The following is a 23,027-nucleotide window of genomic DNA, read 5'->3' as shown; positions in this document are numbered from 1 at the left end:
CACAGCTTTCCATCTCTTTCCAGTTCTCTTCTGGATGTTATTCTCCAAAACATGCTGCAGAGTGAAAGTAGGAGGAACTCAGCTGGATTTGAACTCACAACCTCTGGCTCACATGGACGTCATCTTAAAAAGGGTGCCACTGAGCTCTCAGTGATATATAGGTTGTAAGTTGTTCTTCTTGGTGTCACTTTTCAAATGGGGCCTGGGATCATGTACAGAGCATTTGAATGAATGGTGCTGTGCATCAAAGGTGTCTTTAGTGCTTTTAAGTGTTATCGTGGATGTTAATCAGATAATAATCTGATAGTGATAATAATCACTCCGAGACGATGGGCTATAGCCCATGGTCTCGAACTGCATACTATAGCATGCCGTTTTCCATAATTTTTGAGGATTTGAAAAAAAGACGAAAATCACTCCGAGACCATGGGCTATAGCCCATCGTCTCGGAGTCATTTTCGTCTTTTTTTCAAATCCTCGTTTTTCATCATTTATGACCATGGGCTATAGTCCATATCGGACGGCATACTATAGCATGCCGTTTTTCATCATTTTTCAGGATTTGAAAAAAAGACGGAAATCACTCCGAGACGATGGGCTATAGCCCATGGTCTCGAACGGCATACTATATAGCATGCCGTTGTCCATCATTTTTGAGGATTTGAAAAAAAGACGAAAATCACTCCGAGACCATGGGCTATAGCCCATCGTCTCGGAGTCATTTTCGTCTTTTTTTCAAATCCTCGTTTTTCATCATTTATGACCATGGGCTATAGCCCATATCGGACGGCATACTATAGCATGCCGTTTTTCATCATTTTTGAGGATTTGAAAAAAAGACGGAAATCACTCCGAGACGATGGGCTGTAGCCCATGGTCCCGAACGGCATACTATAGCATGCCGTTTTCCATCATTTTTGAGGATTTGAAAAAAAGACGAAAATCACTCCGAGACCATGGGCTATAGCCCATCGTCTCGGAGTCATTTTCGTCATTTTTTCAAATCCTCGTTTTTCATCATTTATGACCATGGGTTATAGCTCATATCGGACGGCGTACTATAGCATGCCGTTTTTCATCATTTTTGAGGATTTGAAAAAAAGACGGAAATCACTCCGAGACGATGGGCTATAGCCCATGGTCTCGAACGGCATACTATATAGCATGCCGTTGTCCATCATTTTTGAGGATTTGAAAAAAAGACGAAAATCACTCCGAGACCATGGGCTATAGCCCATCGTCTCGGAGTCATTTTCGTCTTTTTTTCAAATCCTCGTTTTTCATCATTTATGACCATGGGCTATAACCCATATCGGACGGCATACTATAGCATGCCGTTTTTGATCATTTTTGAGGATTTGCAAAGAAGACGGAAATCACTCCGAGACGATGGGCTATAGCCCATGGTCTCGAACGGCATACTATAGCATGCCGTTTTGCATCATTTTTGAGGATTTGAAAAAAATACGAAAATGACCCCGAGACGATGGGCTATAGCCCATGGTCTCGGAGTGATTTTTGTCTTTTTTTCAAATCCTCAAAAATGATGAAAAATGGCATGCTATAGTATGCCGTCTGAGGCCATGGGCTGAACTTGAACCCACGACCTGTGGCTCACATAGACAGCAGCTTATCACAGAGTGCCACCATGCTCTCTGAGAATCTCCACAGCTTTCCATCTCTTTCCAGTTCTCTTCTGGATGTTATTCTCCAAAACATGCTGCAGAGTGAAAGTAGGAGGAACTCAGCTGGATTTGAACTCACAACCTCTGGCTCACATCGACGTCATCTTAACAAGGGTGCCACTGAGCTCTCAGTGATATATAGGTTGTAAGTTGTTCTTCTTGGTGTCACTTTTCAAATGAGGCCTTGGGATCATGTACAGAGCATTTGAATGAATGGTGCTGTGCATCAAAGGTGTCTTTAGTGCTTTTAAGTGTTATCGTGGATGTTAATCAGATAATAATCTGATAGTGATAATAATCACTCCGAGACGATGGGCTATAGCCCATGGTCTCGAACTGCATACTATAGCATGCCGTTTTCCATAATTTTTGAGGATTTGAAAAAAAGACGAAAATCACTCCGAGACCATGGGCTATAGCCCATCGTCTCGGAGTCATTTTCGTCTTTTTCTCAAATCCTCGTTTTTCATTATTTATGACCATGGGCTGAAAAAAAAAACGACCATGGGCTATAGCCCATATCGGACGGCATACTATAGCATGCTGTTTTTCATCATTTTTGAGGATTTGAAAAAAAGACGGAAATCACTCCGAGACGATGGGCTATAGCCCATGGTCTCGAACGGCATACTATAGCATGCCGTTTTGCATCATTTTTGAGGATTTGAAAAAAAGACGGAAATCACTCCGAGACGATGGGCTATAGCCCATGATCTCGAACGGCATACTATAGCATGCCGTTTTGCATCATTTTTGAGGATTTGAAAAAAAGATGAAAATGACCCCGAGACGATGGGCTTTAGCCCATGGTCTCGGAGTGATTTTTGTCTTTTTTTCAAATCCTCAAAAATGATGAAAAATGGCATGCTATAGTATGCCGTCTGAGGCCATGGGCTGAACTTGAACCCACGACCTGTGGCTCACATAGACAGCAGCTTATCACAGAGTGCCACCATGCTTTCTGAGAATCTCCACAGCTTTCCATCTCTTTCCAGTTCTCTTCTGGATGTTATTCTCCAAAACATGCTGCAGAGTGAAAGTAGGAGGAACTCAGCTGGATTTGAACTCACAACCTCTGGCTCACATGGACGTCATCTTAAAAAGGGTGCCACTGAGCTCTCAGTGATATATAGGTTGTAAGTTGTTCTTCTTGGTGTCACTTTTCAAATGGGGCCTGGGATCATGTACAGAGCATTTGAATGAATGGTGCTGTGCATCAAAGGTGTCTTTAGTGCTTTTAAGTGTTATCGTGGATGTTAATCAGATAATAATCTGATAGTGATAATAATCACTCCGAGACGATGGGCTATAGCCCATGGTCTCGAACTGCATACTATAGCATGCCGTTTTCCATAATTTTTGAGGATTTGAAAAAAAGACGAAAATCACTCCGAGACCATGGGCTATAGCCCATCGTCTCGGAGTCATTTTCGTCTTTTTTTCAAATCCTCGTTTTTCATCATTTATGACCATGGGCTATAGTCCATATCGGACGGCATACTATAGCATGCCGTTTTTCATCATTTTTCAGGATTTGAAAAAAAGACGGAAATCACTCCGAGACGATGGGCTATAGCCCATGGTCTCGAACGGCATACTATATAGCATGCCGTTGTCCATCATTTTTGAGGATTTGAAAAAAAGACGAAAATCACTCCGAGACCATGGGCTATAGCCCATCGTCTCGGAGTCATTTTCGTCTTTTTTTCAAATCCTCGTTTTTCATTATTTATGACCATGGGCTATAGCCCATATCGGACGGCATACTATAGCATGCCGTTTTCCATCATTTTTGAGGATTTGAAAAAAAGACGAAAATCACTCCGAGACCATGGGCTATAGCCCATCGTCTCGGAGTCATTTTCGTCTTTTTTTCAAATCCTCGTTTTTCATCATTTATGACCATGGGCTATAGCCCATATCGGACGGCATACTATAGCATGCCGTTTTTCATCATTTTTGAGGATTTGAAAAAAAGACGGAAATCACTCCGAGACGATGGGCTGTAGCCCATGGTCCCGAACGGCATACTATAGCATGCCGTTTTCCATCATTTTTGAGGATTTGAAAAAAAGACGAAAATCACTCCGAGACCATGGGCTATAGCCCATCGTCTCAGAGTCATTTTCGTCATTTTTTCAATTCCTCGTTTTTCATCATTTATGACCATGGGTTATAGCTCATATCGGACGGCGTACTATAGCATGCCGTTTTTCATCATTTTTGAGGATTTGAAAAAAAGACGGAAATCACTCCGAGACGATGGGCTATAGCCCATGGTCTCGAACGGCATACTATATAGCATGCCGTTGTCCATCATTTTTGAGGATTTGAAAAAAAGACGAAAATCACTCCGAGACCATGGGCTATAGCCCATCGTCTCGGAGTCATTTTCGTCTTTTTTTCAAATCCTCGTTTTTCATCATTTATGACCATGGGCTATAGCCCATATCGGACGGCATACTATAGCATGCCGTTTTCCATCATTTTTGAGGATTTGAAAAAAAGACGAAAATCACTCCGAGACCATGGGCTATAGCCCATCGTCTCGGAGTCATTTTCGTCTTTTTTTCAAATCCTCGTTTTTCATCATTTATGACCATGGGCTATAGCCCATATCGGACGGCATACTATAGCATGCCGTTTTTCATCATTTTTGAGGATTTGAAAAAAAGACGGAAATCACTCCGAGACGATGGGCTATAGCCCATGGTCTCGAACGGCATACTATAGCATGCCGTTTTCCATAATTTTTGAGGATTTGAAAAAAAGACGAAAATCACTCCGAGACCATGGGCTATAGCCCATCGTCTCGGAGTCATTTTCGTCTTTTTTTCAAATCCTCGTTTTTCATCATTTATGACCATGGGCTATAGCCCATATCGGACGGCATACTATAGCATTCCGTTTTTCATCATTTTTGAGGATTTGAAAAAAAGACGGAAATCACTCCGAGACGATGGGCTATAGCCCATGGTCTCGAACGGCATACTATAGCATGCCGTTTTGCATCATTTTTGAGGATTTGAAAAAAAGACGGAAATCACTCCGAGACGATGGGCTATAGCCCATGATCTCGAACGGCATACTATAGCATGCCGTTTTGCATCATTTTTGAGGATTTGAAAAAAAGATGAAAATGACCCGAGACGATGGGCTTTAGCCCATGGTCTCGGAGTGATTTTTGTCTTTTTTTCAAATCCTCAAAAATGATGAAAAATGGCATGCTATAGTATGCCGTCTGAGGCCATGGGCTGAACTTGAACCCACGACCTGTGGCTCACATAGACAGCAGCTTATCACAGAGTGCCACCATGCTTTCTGAGAATCTCCACAGCTTTCCATCTCTTTCCAGTTCTCTTCTGGATGTTATTCTCCAAAACATGCTGCAGAGTGAAAGTAGGAGGAACTCAGCTGGATTTGAACTCACAACCTCTGGCTCACATGGACGTCATCTTAAAAAGGGTGCCACTGAGCTCTCAGTGATATATAGGTTGTAAGTTGTTCTTCTTGGTGTCACTTTTCAAATGGGGCCTGGGATCATGTACAGAGCATTTGAATGAATGGTGCTGTGCATCAAAGGTGTCTTTAGTGCTTTTAAGTGTTATCGTGGATGTTAATCAGATAATAATCTGATAGTGATAATAATCACTCCGAGACGATGGGCTATAGCCCATGGTCTCGAACTGCATACTATAGCATGCCGTTTTCCATAATTTTTGAGGATTTGAAAAAAAGACGAAAATCACTCCGAGACCATGGGCTATAGCCCATCGTCTCGGAGTCATTTTCGTCTTTTTTTCAAATCCTCGTTTTTCATCATTTATGACCATGGGCTATAGTCCATATCGGACGGCATACTATAGCATGCCGTTTTTCATCATTTTTCAGGATTTGAAAAAAAGACGGAAATCACTCCGAGACGATGGGCTATAGCCCATGGTCTCGAACGGCATACTATAGCATGCCGTTTTCCATCATTTTTGAGGATTTGAAAAAAAGACGAAAATCACTCCGAGACCATGGGCTATAGCCCATCGTCTCGGAGTCATTTTCGTCTTTTTTTCAAATCCTCGTTTTTCATTATTTATGACCATGGGCTATAGCCCATATCGGACGGCATACTATAGCATGCCGTTTTCCATCATTTTTGAGGATTTGAAAAAAAGACGAAAATCACTCCGAGACCATGGGCTATAGCCCATCGTCTCGGAGTCATTTTTGTCTTTTTTTCAAATCCTCGTTTTTCATCATTTATGACCATGGGCTATAGACCATATCGGACGGCATACTATAGCATGCCGTTTTCCATCATTTTTGAGGATTTGAAAAAAAGACGAAAATCACTCCGAGACCATGGGCTATAGCCCATCGTCTCGGAGTCATTTTCGTCATTTTTTCAAATCCTCGTTTTTCATCATTTATGACCATGGGTTATAGCTCATATCGGACGGCGTACTATAGCATGCCGTTTTTCATCATTTTTGAGGATTTGAAAAAAAGACGGAAATCACTCCGAGACGATGGGCTATAGCCCATGGTCTCGAACGGCATACTATATAGCATGCCGTTGTCCATCATTTTTGAGGATTTGAAAAAAAGACGAAAATCACTCCGAGACCATGGGCTATAGCCCATCGTCTCGGAGTCATTTTCGTCTTTTTTTCAAATCCTCGTTTTTCATTATTTATGACCATGGGCTATAGCCCATATCGGACGGCATACTATAGCATGCCGTTTTCCATCATTTTTGAGGATTTGAAAAAAAGACGAAAATCACTCCGAGACCATGGGCTATAGCCCATCGTCTCGGAGTCATTTTCGTCTTTTTTTCAAATCCTCGTTTTTCATCATTTATGACCATGGGCTATAGCCCATATCGGACGGCATACTATAGCATGCCGTTTTTCATCATTTTTGAGGATTTGAAAAAAAGACGGAAATCACTCCGAGACGATGGGCTGTAGCCCATGGTCCCGAACGGCATACTATAGCATGCCGTTTTCCATCATTTTTGAGGATTTGAAAAAAAGACGAAAATCACTCCGAGACCATGGGCTATAGCCCATCGTCTCAGAGTCATTTTCGTCATTTTTTCAATCCCTCGTTTTTCATCATTTATGACCATGGGTTATAGCTCATATCGGACGGCGTACTATAGCATGCCGTTTTTCATCATTTTTGAGGATTTGAAAAAAAGACGGAAATCACTCCGAGACGATGGGCTATAGCCCATGGTCTCGAACGGCATACTATATAGCATGCCGTTGTCCATCATTTTTGAGGATTTGAAAAAAAGACGAAAATCACTCCGAGACCATGGGCTATAGCCCATCGTCTCGGAGTCATTTTCGTCTTTTTTTCAAATCCTCGTTTTTCATCATTTATGACCATGGGCTATAGCCCATATCGGACGGCATACTATAGCATGCCGTTTTCCATCATTTTTGAGGATTTGAAAAAAAGACGAAAATCACTCCGAGACCATGGGCTATAGCCCATCGTCTCGGAGTCATTTTCGTCTTTTTTTCAAATCCTCGTTTTTCATCATTTATGACCATGGGCTATAGCCCATATCGGACGGCATACTATAGCATGCCGTTTTTCATCATTTTTGAGGATTTGAAAAAAAGACGGAAATCACTCCGAGACGATGGGCTATAGCCCATGGTCTCGAACGGCATACTATAGCATGCCGTTTTCCATAATTTTTGAGGATTTGAAAAAAAGACGAAAATCACTCCGAGACCATGGGCTATAGCCCATCGTCTCGGAGTCATTTTCGTCTTTTTTTCAAATCCTCGTTTTTCATCATTTATGACCATGGGCTATAGCCCATATCGGACGGCATACTATAGCATTCCGTTTTTCATCATTTTTGAGGATTTGAAAAAAAGACGGAAATCACTCCGAGACGATGGGCTATAGCCCATGGTCTCGAACGGCATACTATAGCATGCCGTTTTGCATCATTTTTGAGGATTTGAAAAAAATACGAAAATGACCCCGAGACGATGGGCTATAGCCCATGGTCTCGGAGTGATTTTTGTCTTTTTTTCAAATCCTCAAAAATGATGAAAAATGGCATGCTATAGTATGCCGTCTGAGGCCATGGGCTGAACTTGAACCCACGACCTGTGGCTCACATAGACAGCAGCTTATCACAGAGTGCCACCATGCTCTCTGAGAATCTCCACAGCTTTCCATCTCTTTCCAGTTCTCTTCTGGATGTTATTCTCCAAAACATGCTGCAGAGTGAAAGTAGGAGGAACTCAGCTGGATTTGAACTCACAACCTCTGGCTCACATCGACGTCATCTTAACAAGGGTGCCACTGAGCTCTCAGTGATATATAGGTTGTAAGTTGTTCTTCTTGGTGTCACTTTTCAAATGAGGCCTTGGGATCATGTACAGAGCATTTGAATGAATGGTGCTGTGCATCAAAGGTGTCTTTAGTGCTTTTAAGTGTTATCGTGGATGTTAATCAGATAATAATCTGATAGTGATAATAATCACTCCGAGACGATGGGCTATAGCCCATGGTCTCGAACTGCATACTATAGCATGCCGTTTTCCATAATTTTTGAGGATTTGAAAAAAAGACGAAAATCACTCCGAGACCATGGGCTATAGCCCATCGTCTCGGAGTCATTTTCGTCTTTTTTTCAAATCCTCGTTTTTCATCATTTATGACCATGGGCTATAGCCCATATCGGACGGCATACTATAGCATGCCGTTTTCCATCATTTTTGAGGATTTGAAAAAAAGACGAAAATCACTCCGAGACCATGGGCTATAGCCCATCGTCTCGGAGTCATTTTCGTCTTTTTTTCAAATCCTCGTTTTTCATTATTTATGACCATGGGCTATAGCCCATATCGGACGGCATACTATAGCATGCCGTTTTCCATCATTTTTGAGGATTTGAAAAAAAGACGAAAATCACTCCGAGACCATGGGCTATAGCCCATCGTCTCGGAGTCATTTTTGTCTTTTTTTCAAATCCTCGTTTTTCATCATTTATGACCATGGGCTATAGCCCATATCGGACGGCATACTATAGCATGCCGTTTTTCATCATTTTTGAGGATTTGAAAAAAAGACGGAAATCACTCCGAGACGATGGGCTGTAGCCCATGGTCCCGAAAGGCATACTATAGCATGCCGTTTTCCATCATTTTTGAGGATTTGAAAAAAAGACGAAAATCACTCCGAGACCATGGGCTATAGCCCATCGTCTCGGAGTCATTTTCGTCATTTTTTCAAATCCTCGTTTTTCATCATTTATGACCATGGGTTATAGCTCATATCGGACGGCGTACTATAGCATGCCGTTTTTCATCATTTTTGAGGATTTGAAAAAAAGACGGAAATCACTCCGAGACGATGGGCTATAGCCCATGGTCTCGAACGGCATACTATATAGCATGCCGTTGTCCATCATTTTTGAGGATTTGAAAAAAAGACGAAAATCACTCCGAGACCATGGGCTATAGCCCATCGTCTCGGAGTCATTTTCGTCTTTTTTTCAAATCCTCGTTTTTCATTATTTATGACCATGGGCTATAGCCCATATCGGACGGCATACTATAGCATGCCGTTTTCCATCATTTTTGAGGATTTGAAAAAAAGACGAAAATCACTCCGAGACCATGGGCTATATAGCCCATCGTCTCGGAGTCATTTTCGTCTTTTTTTCAAATCCTCGTTTTTCATCATTTATGACCATGGGCTATAGCCCATATCGGACGGCATACTATAGCATGCCGTTTTTCATCATTTTTGAGGATTTGAAAAAAAGACGGAAATCACTCCGAGACGATGGGCTGTAGCCCATGGTCCCGAACGGCATACTATAGCATGCCGTTTTCCATCATTTTTGAGGATTTGAAAAAAAGACGAAAATCACTCCGAGACCATGGGCTATAGCCCATCGTCTCAGAGTCATTTTCGTCATTTTTTCAATCCCTCGTTTTTCATCATTTATGACCATGGGTTATAGCTCATATCGGACGGCGTACTATAGCATGCCGTTTTTCATCATTTTTGAGGATTTGAAAAAAAGACGGAAATCACTCCGAGACGATGGGCTATAGCCCATGGTCTCGAACGGCATACTATATAGCATGCCGTTGTCCATCATTTTTGAGGATTTGAAAAAAAGACGAAAATCACTCCGAGACCATGGGCTATAGCCCATCGTCTCGGAGTCATTTTCGTCTTTTTTTCAAATCCTCGTTTTTCATCATTTATGACCATGGGCTATAGCCCATATCGGACGGCATACTATAGCATGCCGTTTTCCATCATTTTTGAGGATTTGAAAAAAAGACGAAAATCACTCCGAGACCATGGGCTATAGCCCATCGTCTCGGAGTCATTTTCGTCTTTTTTTCAAATCCTCGTTTTTCATCATTTATGACCATGGGCTATAGCCCATATCGGACGGCATACTATAGCATGCCGTTTTTCATCATTTTTGAGGATTTGAAAAAAAGACGGAAATCACTCCGAGACGATGGGCTATAGCCCATGGTCTCGAACGGCATACTATAGCATGCCGTTTTCCATAATTTTTGAGGATTTGAAAAAAAGACGAAAATCACTCCGAGACCATGGGCTATAGCCCATCGTCTCGGAGTCATTTTCGTCTTTTTTTCAAATCCTCGTTTTTCATCATTTATGACCATGGGCTATAGCCCATATCGGACGGCATACTATAGCATTCCGTTTTTCATCATTTTTGAGGATTTGAAAAAAAGACGGAAATCACTCCGAGACGATGGGCTATAGCCCATGGTCTCGAATGGCATACTATAGCATGCCGTTTTGCATCATTTTTGAGGATTTGAAAAAAATACGAAAATGACCCCGAGACGATGGGCTATAGCCCATGGTCTCGGAGTGATTTTTGTCTTTTTTTCAAATCCTCAAAAATGATGAAAAATGGCATGCTATAGTATGCCGTCTGAGGCCATGGGCTGAACTTGAACCCACGACCTGTGGCTCACATAGACAGCAGCTTATCACAGAGTGCCACCATGCTCTCTGAGAATCTCCACAGCTTTCCATCTCTTTCCAGTTCTCTTCTGGATGTTATTCTCCAAAACATGCTGCAGAGTGAAAGTAGGAGGAACTCAGCTGGATTTGAACTCACAACCTCTGGCTCACATCGACGTCATCTTAACAAGGGTGCCACTGAGCTCTCAGTGATATATAGGTTGTAAGTTGTTCTTCTTGGTGTCACTTTTCAAATGAGGCCTTGGGATCATGTACAGAGCATTTGAATGAATGGTGCTGTGCATCAAAGGTGTCTTTAGTGCTTTTAAGTGTTATCGTGGATGTTAATCAGATAATAATCTGATAGTGATAATAATCACTCCGAGACGATGGGCTATAGCCCATGGTCTCGAACTGCATACTATAGCATGCCGTTTTCCATAATTTTTGAGGATTTGAAAAAAAGACGAAAATCACTCCGAGACCATGGGCTATAGCCCATCGTCTCGGAGTCATTTTCGTCTTTTTTTCAAATCCTCGTTTTTCATCATTTATGACCATGGGCTATAGCCCATATCGGACGGCATACTATAGCATGCCGTTTTCCATCATTTTTGAGGATTTGAAAAAAAGACGAAAATCACTCCGAGACCATGGGCTATAGCCCATCGTCTCGGAGTCATTTTCGTCTTTTTTTCAAATCCTCGTTTTTCATCATTTATGACCATGGGCTATAGCCCATATCGGACGGCATACTATAGCATGCCGTTTTTCATCATTTTTGAGGATTTGAAAAAAAGACGGAAATCACTCCGAGACGATGGGCTATAGCCCATGGTCTCGAACGGCATACCATATCATGCCGTTTTCCATCATTTTTGAGGATTTGAAAAAAATACGAAAATCACTCCGAGACCATGGGCTATAGCCCATCGTCTCGGAGTCATTTTCGTCTTTTTTCAAATCCTCGTTTTTCATCATTTATGACCATGGGCTATAGCCCATATCGGACGGCATACTATAGCATGCTGTTTTTCATCATTTTTGAGGATTTGAAAAAAAGACGGAAATCACTCCGAGACGATGGGCTATAGCCCATGGTCTCGAACGGCATACTATAGCATGCCGTTTTGCATCATTTTTGAGGATTTGAAAAAAAGACGGAAATCACTCCGAGACGATGGGCTATAGCCCATGATCTCGAACGGCATACTATAGCATGCCGTTTTGCATCATTTTTGAGGATTTGAAAAAAAGATGAAAATGACCCCGAGACGATGGGCTTTAGCCCATGGTCTCGGAGTGATTTTTGTCTTTTTTTCAAATCCTCAAAAATGATGAAAAATGGCATGCTATAGTATGCCGTCTGAGGCCATGGGCTGAACTTGAACCCACGACCTGTGGCTCACATAGACAGCAGCTTATCACAGAGTGCCACCATGCTTTCTGAGAATCTCCACAGCTTTCCATCTCTTTCCAGTTCTCTTCTGGATGTTATTCTCCAAAACATGCTGCAGAGTGAAAGTAGGAGGAACTCAGCTGGATTTGAACTCACAACCTCTGGCTCACATGGACGTCATCTTAAAAAGGGTGCCACTGAGCTCTCAGTGATATATAGGTTGTAAGTTGTTCTTCTTGGTGTCACTTTTCAAATGGGGCCTGGGATCATGTACAGAGCATTTGAATGAATGGTGCTGTGCATCAAAGGTGTCTTTAGTGCTTTTAAGTGTTATCGTGGATGTTAATCAGATAATAATCTGATAGTGATAATAATCACTCCGAGACGATGGGCTATAGCCCATGGTCTCGAACTGCATACTATAGCATGCCGTTTTCCATAATTTTTGAGGATTTGAAAAAAAGACGAAAATCACTCCGAGACCATGGGCTATAGCCCATCGTCTCGGAGTCATTTTCGTCTTTTTTTCAAATCCTCGTTTTTCATCATTTATGACCATGGGCTATAGTCCATATCGGACGGCATACTATAGCATGCCGTTTTTCATCATTTTTCAGGATTTGAAAAAAAGACGGAAATCACTCCGAGACGATGGGCTATAGCCCATGGTCTCGAACGGCATACTATAGCATGCCGTTTTCCATCATTTTTGAGGATTTGAAAAAAAGACGAAAATCACTCCGAGACCATGGGCTATAGCCCATCGTCTCGGAGTCATTTTCGTCTTTTTTTCAAATCCTCGTTTTTCATTATTTATGACCATGGGCTATAGCCCATATCGGACGGCATACTATAGCATGCCGTTTTCCATCATTTTTGAGGATTTGAAAAAAAGACGAAAATCACTCCGAGACCATGGGCTATAGCCCATCGTCTCGGAGTCATTTTTGTCTTTTTTTCAAATCCTCGTTTTTCATCATTTATGACCATGGGCTATAGACCATATCGGACGGCATACTATAGCATGCCGTTTTTCATCATTTTTGAGGATTTGAAAAAAAGACGGAAATCACTCCGAGACGATGGGCTGTAGCCCATGGTCCCGAAAGGCATACTATAGCATGCCGTTTTCCATCATTTTTGAGGATTTGAAAAAAAGACGAAAATCACTCCGAGACCATGGGCTATAGCCCATCGTCTCGGAGTCATTTTCGTCATTTTTTCAAATCCTCGTTTTTCATCATTTATGACCATGGGTTATAGCTCATATCGGACGGCGTACTATAGCATGCCGTTTTTCATCATTTTTGAGGATTTGAAAAAAAGACGGAAATCACTCCGAGACGATGGGCTATAGCCCATGGTCTCGAACGGCATACTATATAGCATGCCGTTGTCCATCATTTTTGAGGATTTGAAAAAAAGACGAAAATCACTCCGAGACCATGGGCTATAGCCCATCGTCTCGGAGTCATTTTCGTCTTTTTTTCAAATCCTCGTTTTTCATTATTTATGACCATGGGCTATAGCCCATATCGGACGGCATACTATAGCATGCCGTTTTCCATCATTTTTGAGGATTTGAAAAAAAGACGAAAATCACTCCGAGACCATGGGCTATAGCCCATCGTCTCGGAGTCATTTTCGTCTTTTTTTCAAATCCTCGTTTTTCATCATTTATGACCATGGGCTATAGCCCATATCGGACGGCATACTATAGCATGCCGTTTTTCATCATTTTTGAGGATTTGAAAAAAAGACGGAAATCACTCCGAGACGATGGGCTGTAGCCCATGGTCCCGAACGGCATACTATAGCATGCCGTTTTCCATCATTTTTGAGGATTTGAAAAAAAGACGAAAATCACTCCGAGACCATGGGCTATAGCCCATCGTCTCAGAGTCATTTTCGTCATTTTTTCAATCCCTCGTTTTTCATCATTTATGACCATGGGTTATAGCTCATATCGGACGGCGTACTATAGCATGCCGTTTTTCATCATTTTTGAGGATTTGAAAAAAAGACGGAAATCACTCCGAGACGATGGGCTATAGCCCATGGTCTCGAACGGCATACTATATAGCATGCCGTTGTCCATCATTTTTGAGGATTTGAAAAAAAGACGAAAATCACTCCGAGACCATGGGCTATAGCCCATCGTCTCGGAGTCATTTTCGTCTTTTTTTCAAATCCTCGTTTTTCATCATTTATGACCATGGGCTATAGCCCATATCGGACGGCATACTATAGCATGCCGTTTTCCATCATTTTTGAGGATTTGAAAAAAAGACGAAAATCACTCCGAGACCATGGGCTATAGCCCATCGTCTCGGAGTCATTTTCGTCTTTTTTTCAAATCCTCGTTTTTCATCATTTATGACCATGGGCTATAGCCCATATCGGACGGCATACTATAGCATGCCGTTTTTCATCATTTTTGAGGATTTGAAAAAAAGACGGAAATCACTCCGAGACGATGGGCTATAGCCCATGGTCTCGAACGGCATACTATAGCATGCCGTTTTCCATAATTTTTGAGGATTTGAAAAAAAGACGAAAATCACTCCGAGACCATGGGCTATAGCCCATCGTCTCGGAGTCATTTTCGTCTTTTTTTCAAATCCTCGTTTTTCATCATTTATGACCATGGGCTATAGCCCATATCGGACGGCATACTATAGCATTCCGTTTTTCATCATTTTTGAGGATTTGAAAAAAAGACGGAAATCACTCCGAGACGATGGGCTATAGCCCATGGTCTCGAACGGCATACTATAGCATGCCGTTTTGCATCATTTTTGAGGATTTGAAAAAAATACGAAAATGACCCCGAGACGATGGGCTATAGCCCATGGTCTCGGAGTGATTTTTGTCTTTTTTTCAAATCCTCAAAAATGATGAAAAATGGCATGCTATAGTATGCCGTCTGAGGCCATGGGCTGAACTTGAACCCACGACCTGTGGCTCACATAGACAGCAGCTTATCACAGAGTGCCACCATGCTCTCTGAGAATCTCCACAGCTTTCCATCTCTTTCCAGTTCTCTTCTGGATGTTATTCTCCAAAACATGCTGCAGAGTGAAAGTAGGAGGAACTCAGCTGGATTTGAACTCACAACCTCTGGCTCACATCGACGTCATCTTAACAAAGGTGCCACTGAGCTCTCAGTGATATATAGGTTGTAAGTTGTTCTTCTTGGTGTCACTTTTCAAATGAGGCCTTGGGATCATGTACAGAGCATTTGAATGAATGGTGCTGTGCATCAAAGGTGTCTTTAGTGCTTTTAAGTGTTATCGTGGATGTTAATCAGATAATAATCTGATAGTGATAATAATCACTCCGAGACGATGGGCTATAGCCCATGGTCTCGAACTGCATACTATAGCATGCCGTTTTCCATAATTTTTGAGGATTTGAAAAAAAGACGAAAATCACTCCGAGACCATGGGCTATAGCCCATCGTCTCGGAGTCATTTTCGTCTTTTTTTCAAATCCTCGTTTTTCATCATTTATGACCATGGGCTATAGCCCATATCGGACGGCATACTATAGCATGCCGTTTTCCATCATTTTTGAGGATTTGAAAAAAAGACGAAAATCACTCCGAGACCATGGGCTATAGCCCATCGTCTCGGAGTCATTTTCGTCTTTTTTTCAAATCCTCGTTTTTCATTATTTATGACCATGGGCTATAGCCCATATCGGACGGCATACTATAGCATGCCGTTTTCCATCATTTTTGAGGATTTGAAAAAAAGACGAAAATCACTCCGAGACCATGGGCTATAGCCCATCGTCTCGGAGTCATTTTTGTCTTTTTTTCAAATCCTCGTTTTTCATCATTTATGACCATGGGCTATAGCCCATATCGGACGGCATACTATAGCATGCCGTTTTTCATCATTTTTGAGGATTTGAAAAAAAGACGGAAATCACTCCGAGACGATGGGCTGTAGCCCATGGTCCCGAAAGGCATACTATAGCATGCCGTTTTCCATCATTTTTGAGGATTTGAAAAAAAGACGAAAATCACTCCGAGACCATGGGCTATAGCCCATCGTCTCGGAGTCATTTTCGTCATTTTTTCAAATCCTCGTTTTTCATCATTTATGACCATGGGTTATAGCTCATATCGGACGGCGTACTATAGCATGCCGTTTTTCATCATTTTTGAGGATTTGAAAAAAAGACGGAAATCACTCCGAGACGATGGGCTATAGCCCATGGTCTCGAACGGCATACTATATAGCATGCCGTTGTCCATCATTTTTGAGGATTTGAAAAAAAGACGAAAATCACTCCGAGACCATGGGCTATAGCCCATCGTCTCGGAGTCATTTTCGTCTTTTTTTCAAATCCTCGTTTTTCATTATTTATGACCATGGGCTATAGCCCATATCGGACGGCATACTATAGCATGCCGTTTTCCATCATTTTTGAGGATTTGAAAAAAAGACGAAAATCACTCCGAGACCATGGGCTATAGCCCATCGTCTCGGAGTCATTTTCGTCTTTTTTTCAAATCCTCGTTTTTCATCATTTATGACCATGGGCTATAGCCCATATCGGACGGCATACTATAGCATGCCGTTTTTCATCATTTTTGAGGATTTGAAAAAAAGACGGAAATCACTCCGAGACGATGGGCTGTAGCCCATGGTCCCGAACGGCATACTATAGCATGCCGTTTTCCATCATTTTTGAGGATTTGAAAAAAAGACGAAAATCACTCCGAGACCATGGGCTATAGCCCATCGTCTCAGAGTCATTTTCGTCATTTTTTCAATCCCTCGTTTTTCATCATTTATGACCATGGGTTATAGCTCATATCGGACGGCGTACTATAGCATGCCGTTTTTCATCATTTTTGAGGATTTGAAAAAAAGACGGAAATCACTCCGAGACGATGGGCTATAGCCCATGGTCTCGAACGGCATACTATATAGCATGCCGTTGTCCATCATTTTTGAGGATTTGAAAAAAAGACGAAAATCACTCCGAGACCATGGGCTATAGCCCATCGTCTCGGAGTCATTTTCGTCTTTTTTTCAAATCCTCGTTTTTCATCATTTATGACCATGGGCTATAGCCCATATCGGACGGCATACTATAGCATGCCGTTTTCCATCATTTTTGAGGATTTGAAAAAAAGACGAAAATCACTCCGAGACCATGGGCTATAGCCCATCGTCTCGGAGTCATTTTCGTCTTTTTTTCAAATCCTCGTTTTTCATCATTTATGACCATGGGCTATAGCCCATATCGGACGGCATACTATAGCATGCCGTTTTTCATCATTTTTGAGGATTTGAAAAAAAGACGGAAATCACTCCGAGACGATGGGCTATAGCCCATGGTCTCGAACGGCATACTATAGCATGCCGTTTTCCATAATTTTTGAGGATTTGAAAAAAAGACGAAAATCACTCCGAGACCATGGGCTATAGCCCATCGTCTCGGAGTCATTTTCGTCTTTTTTTCAAATCCTCGTTTTTCATCATTTATGACCATGGGCTATAGCCCATATCGGACGGCATACTATAGCATTCCGTTTTTCATCATTTTTGAGGATTTGAAAAAAAGACGGAAATCACTCCGAGACGATGGGCTATAGCCCATGGTCTCGAACGGCATACTATAGCATGCCGTTTTGCATCATTTTTGAGGATTTGAAAAAAATACGAAAATGACCCCGAGACGATGGGCTATAGCCCATGGTCTCGGAGTGATTTTTGTCTTTTTTTCAAATCCTCAAAAATGATGAAAAATGGCATGCTATAGTATGCCGTCTGAGGCCATGGGCTGAACTTGAACCCACGACCTGTGGCTCACATAGATGAAAAACGAGGATTTGAAAAAAAGACGAAAATGACTCCGAGACGATGGGCTATAGCCCATGGTCTCGGAGTGATTTTCGTCTTTTTTTCAAATCCTCAAAAATTATGGAAAACGGCATGCTATAGTATGCAGTTCGAGACCATGGGCTATAGCCCATCGTTTCAAATGAGGCCTTGGGATCATGTACAGAGCATTTGAATGAATGGTGCTGTGCATCAAAGGTGTCTTTAGTGCTTTTAAGTGTTATCGTGGATGTTAATCAGATAATAATCTGATAGTGATAATAATCACTCCGAGACGATGGGCTATAGCCCATGGTCTCGAACTGCATACTATAGCATGCCGTTTTCCATAATTTTTGAGGATTTGAAAAAAAGACGAAAATCACTCCGAGACCATGGGCTATAGCCCATCGTCTCGGAGTCATTTTCGTCTTTTTTTCAAATCCTCGTTTTTCATCATTTATGACCATGGGCTATAGCCCATATCGGACGGCATACTATAGCATGCCGTTTTCCATCATTTTTGAGGATTTGAAAAAAAGACGAAAATCACTCCGAGACCATGGGCTATAGCCCATCGTCTCGGAGTCATTTTCGTCTTTTTTTCAAATCCTCGTTTTTCATCATTTATGACCATGGGCTATAGCCCATATCGGACGGCATACTATAGCATGCCGTTTTTCATCATTTTTGAGGATTTGAAAAAAAGACGGAAATCACTCCGAGACGATGGGCTATAGCCCATGGTCTCGAACGGCATACCATATCATGCCGTTTTCCATCATTTTTGAGGATTTGAAAAAAATACGAAAATCACTCCGAGACCATGGGCTATAGCCCATCGTCTCGGAGTCATTTTCGTCTTTTTTCAAATCCTCGTTTTTCATCATTTATGACCATGGGCTATAGCCCATATCGGACGGCATACTATAGCATGCTGTTTTTCATCATTTTTGAGGATTTGAAAAAAAGACGGAAATCACTCCGAGACGATGGGCTATAGCCCATGGTCTCGAACGGCATACTATAGCATGCCGTTTTGCATCATTTTTGAGGATTTGAAAAAAAGATGAAAATGACCCCGAGACGATGGGCTTTAGCCCATGGTCTCGGAGTGATTTTTGTCTTTTTTTCAAATCCTCAAAAATGATGAAAAATGGCATGCTATAGTATGCCGTCTGAGGCCATGGGCTGAACTTGAACCCACGACCTGTGGCTCACATAGACAGCAGCTTATCACAGAGTGCCACCATGCTTTCTGAGAATCTCCACAGCTTTCCATCTCTTTCCAGTTCTCTTCTGGATGTTATTCTCCAAAACATGCTGCAGAGTGAAAGTAGGAGGAACTCAGCTGGATTTGAACTCACAACCTCTGGCTCACATGGACGTCATCTTAAAAAGGGTGCCACTGAGCTCTCAGTGATATATAGGTTGTAAGTTGTTCTTCTTGGTGTCACTTTTCAAATGGGGCCTGGGATCATGTACAGAGCATTTGAATGAATGGTGCTGTGCATCAAAGGTGTCTTTAGTGCTTTTAAGTGTTATCGTGGATGTTAATCAGATAATAATCTGATAGTGATAATAATCACTCCGAGACGATGGGCTATAGCCCATGGTCTCGAACTGCATACTATAGCATGCCGTTTTCCATATTTTTTGAGGATTTGAAAAAAAGACGAAAATCACTCCGAGACCATGGGCTATAGCCCATCGTCTCGGAGTCATTTTCGTCTTTTTTTCAAATCCTCGTTTTTCATCATTTATGACCATGGGCTATAGTCCATATCGGACGGCATACTATAGCATGCCGTTTTTCATCATTTTTCAGGATTTGAAAAAAAGACGGAAATCACTCCGAGACGATGGGCTATAGCCCATGGTCTCGAACGGCATACTATATAGCATGCCGTTGTCCATCATTTTTGAGGATTTGAAAAAAAGACGAAAATCACTCCGAGACCATGGGCTATAGCCCATCGTCTCGGAGTCATTTTCGTCTTTTTTTCAAATCCTCGTTTTTCATTATTTATGACCATGGGCTATAGCCCATATCAGACGGCATACTATAGCATGCCGTTTTCCATCATTTTTGAGGATTTGAAAAAAAGACGAAAATCACTCCGAGACCATGGGCTATAGCCCATCGTCTCGGAGTCATTTTCGTCTTTTTTTCAAATCCTCGTTTTTCATCATTTATGACCATGGGCTATAGCCCATATCGGACGGCATACTATAGCATGCCGTTTTTCATCATTTTTGAGGATTTGAAAAAAAGACGGAAATCACTCCGAGACGATGGGCTGTAGCCCATGGTCCCGAACGGCATACTATAGCATGCCGTTTTCCATCATTTTTGAGGATTTGAAAAAAAGACGAAAATCACTCCGAGACCATGGGCTATAGCCCATCGTCTCAGAGTCATTTTCGTCATTTTTTCAATTCCTCGTTTTTCATCATTTATGACCATGGGTTATAGCTCATATCGGACGGCGTACTATAGCATGCCGTTTTTCATCATTTTTGAGGATTTGAAAAAAAGACGGAAATCACTCCGAGACGATGGGCTATAGCCCATGGTCTCGAACGGCATACTATATAGCATGCCGTTGTCCATCATTTTTGAGGATTTGAAAAAAAGACGAAAATCACTCCGAGACCATGGGCTATAGCCCATCGTCTCGGAGTCATTTTCGTCTTTTTTTCAAATCCTCGTTTTTCATCATTTATGACCATGGGCTATAGCCCATATCGGACGGCATACTATAGCATGCCGTTTTCCATCATTTTTGAGGATTTGAAAAAAAGACGAAAATCACTCCGAGACCATGGGCTATAGCCCATCGTCTCGGAGTCATTTTCGTCTTTTTTTCAAATCCTCGTTTTTCATCATTTATGACCATGGCCTATAGCCCATATCGGACGGCATACTATAGCATGCCGTTTTTCATCATTTTTGAGGATTTGAAAAAAAGACGGAAATCACTCCGAGACGATGGGCTATAGCCCATGGTCTCGAACGGCATACTATAGCATGCCGTTTTCCATAATTTTTGAGGATTTGAAAAAAAGACGAAAATCACTCCGAGACCATGGGCTATAGCCCATCGTCTCGGAGTCATTTTCGTCTTTTTTTCAAATCCTCGTTTTTCATCATTTATGACCATGAGCTATAGCCCATATCGGACGGCATACTATAGCATTCCGTTTTTCATCATTTTTGAGGATTTGAAAAAAAGACGGAAATCACTCCGAGACGATGGGCTATAGCCCATGGTCTCGAACGGCATACTATAGCATGCCGTTTTGCATCATTTTTGAGGATTTGAAAAAAATACGAAAATGACCCCGAGACGATGGGCTATAGCCCATGGTCTCGGAGTGATTTTTGTCTTTTTTTCAAATCCTCAAAAATGATGAAAAATGGCATGCTATAGTATGCCGTCTGAGGCCATGGGCTGAACTTGAACCCACGACCTGTGGCTCACATAGACAGCAGCTTATCACAGAGTGCCACCATGCTCTCTGAGAATCTCCACAGCTTTCCATCTCTTTCCAGTTCTCTTCTGGATGTTATTCTCCAAAACATGCTGCAGAGTGAAAGTAGGAGGAACTCAGCTGGATTTGAACTCACAACCTCTGGCTCACATCGACGTCATCTTAACAAGGGTGCCACTGAGCTCTCAGTGATATATAGGTTGTAAGTTGTTCTTCTTGGTGTCACTTTTCAAATGAGGCCTTGGGATCATGTACAGAGCATTTGAATGAATGGTGCTGTGCATCAAAGGTGTCTTTAGTGCTTTTAAGTGTTATCGTGGATGTTAATCAGATAATAATCTGATAGTGATAATAATCACTCCGAGACGATGGGCTATAGCCCATGGTCTCGAACTGCATACTATAGCATGCCGTTTTCCATAATTTTTGAGGATTTGAAAAAAAGACGAAAATCACTCCGAGACCATGGGCTATAGCCCATCGTCTCGGAGTCATTTTCGTCTTTTTTTCAAATCCTCGTTTTTCATCATTTATGACCATGGGCTATAGCCCATATCGAACGGCATACCATATCATGCCGTTTTCCATCATTTTTGAGGATTTGAAAAAAAGACGAAAATCACTCCGAGACCATGGGCTATAGCCCATCGTCTCGGAGTCATTTTCGTCTTTTTTCAAATCCTCGTTTTTCATCATTTATGACCATGGGCTATAGCCCATATCGGACGGCATACTATAGCATGCTGTTTTTCATCATTTTTGAGGATTTGAAAAAAAGACGGAAATCACTCCGAGACGATGGGCTATAGCCCATGGTCTCGAACGGCATACTATAGCATGCCGTTTTGCATCATTTTTGAGGATTTGAAAAAAAGACGGAAATCACTCCGAGACGATGGGCTATAGCCCATGATCTCGAACGGCATACTATAGCATGCCGTTTTGCATCATTTTTGAGGATTTGAAAAAAAGATGAAAATGACCCCGAGACGATGGGCTTTAGCCCATGGTCTCGGAGTGATTTTTGTCTTTTTTTCAAATCCTCAAAAATGATGAAAAATGGCATGCTATAGTATGCCGTCTGAGGCCATGGGCTGAACTTGAACCCACGACCTGTGGCTCACATAGACAGCAGCTTATCACAGAGTGCCACCATGCTTTCTGAGAATCTCCACAGCTTTCCATCTCTTTCCAGTTCTCTTCTGGATGTTATTCTCCAAAACATGCTGCAGAGTGAAAGTAGGAGGAACTCAGCTGGATTTGAACTCACAACCTCTGGCTCACATGGACGTCATCTTAAAAAGGGTGCCACTGAGCTCTCAGTGATATATAGGTTGTAAGTTGTTCTTCTTGGTGTCACTTTTCAAATGGGGCCTGGGATCATGTACAGAGCATTTGAATGAATGGTGCTGTGCATCAAAGGTGTCTTTAGTGCTTTTAAGTGTTATCGTGGATGTTAATCAGATAATAATCTGATAGTGATAATAATCACTCCGAGACGATGGGCTATAGCCCATGGTCTCGAACTGCATACTATAGCATGCCGTTTTCCATAATTTTTGAGGATTTGAAAAAAAGACGAAAATCACTCCGAGACCATGGGCTATA

The sequence above is a fragment of the Electrona antarctica genome (assembly GCF_951216825.1).
Source record: "Electrona antarctica genome assembly, chromosome: 10".
NCBI lineage: Eukaryota > Metazoa > Chordata > Actinopteri > Myctophiformes > Myctophidae > Electrona > Electrona antarctica.
This window is presented reverse-complemented; position numbering follows the sequence as displayed.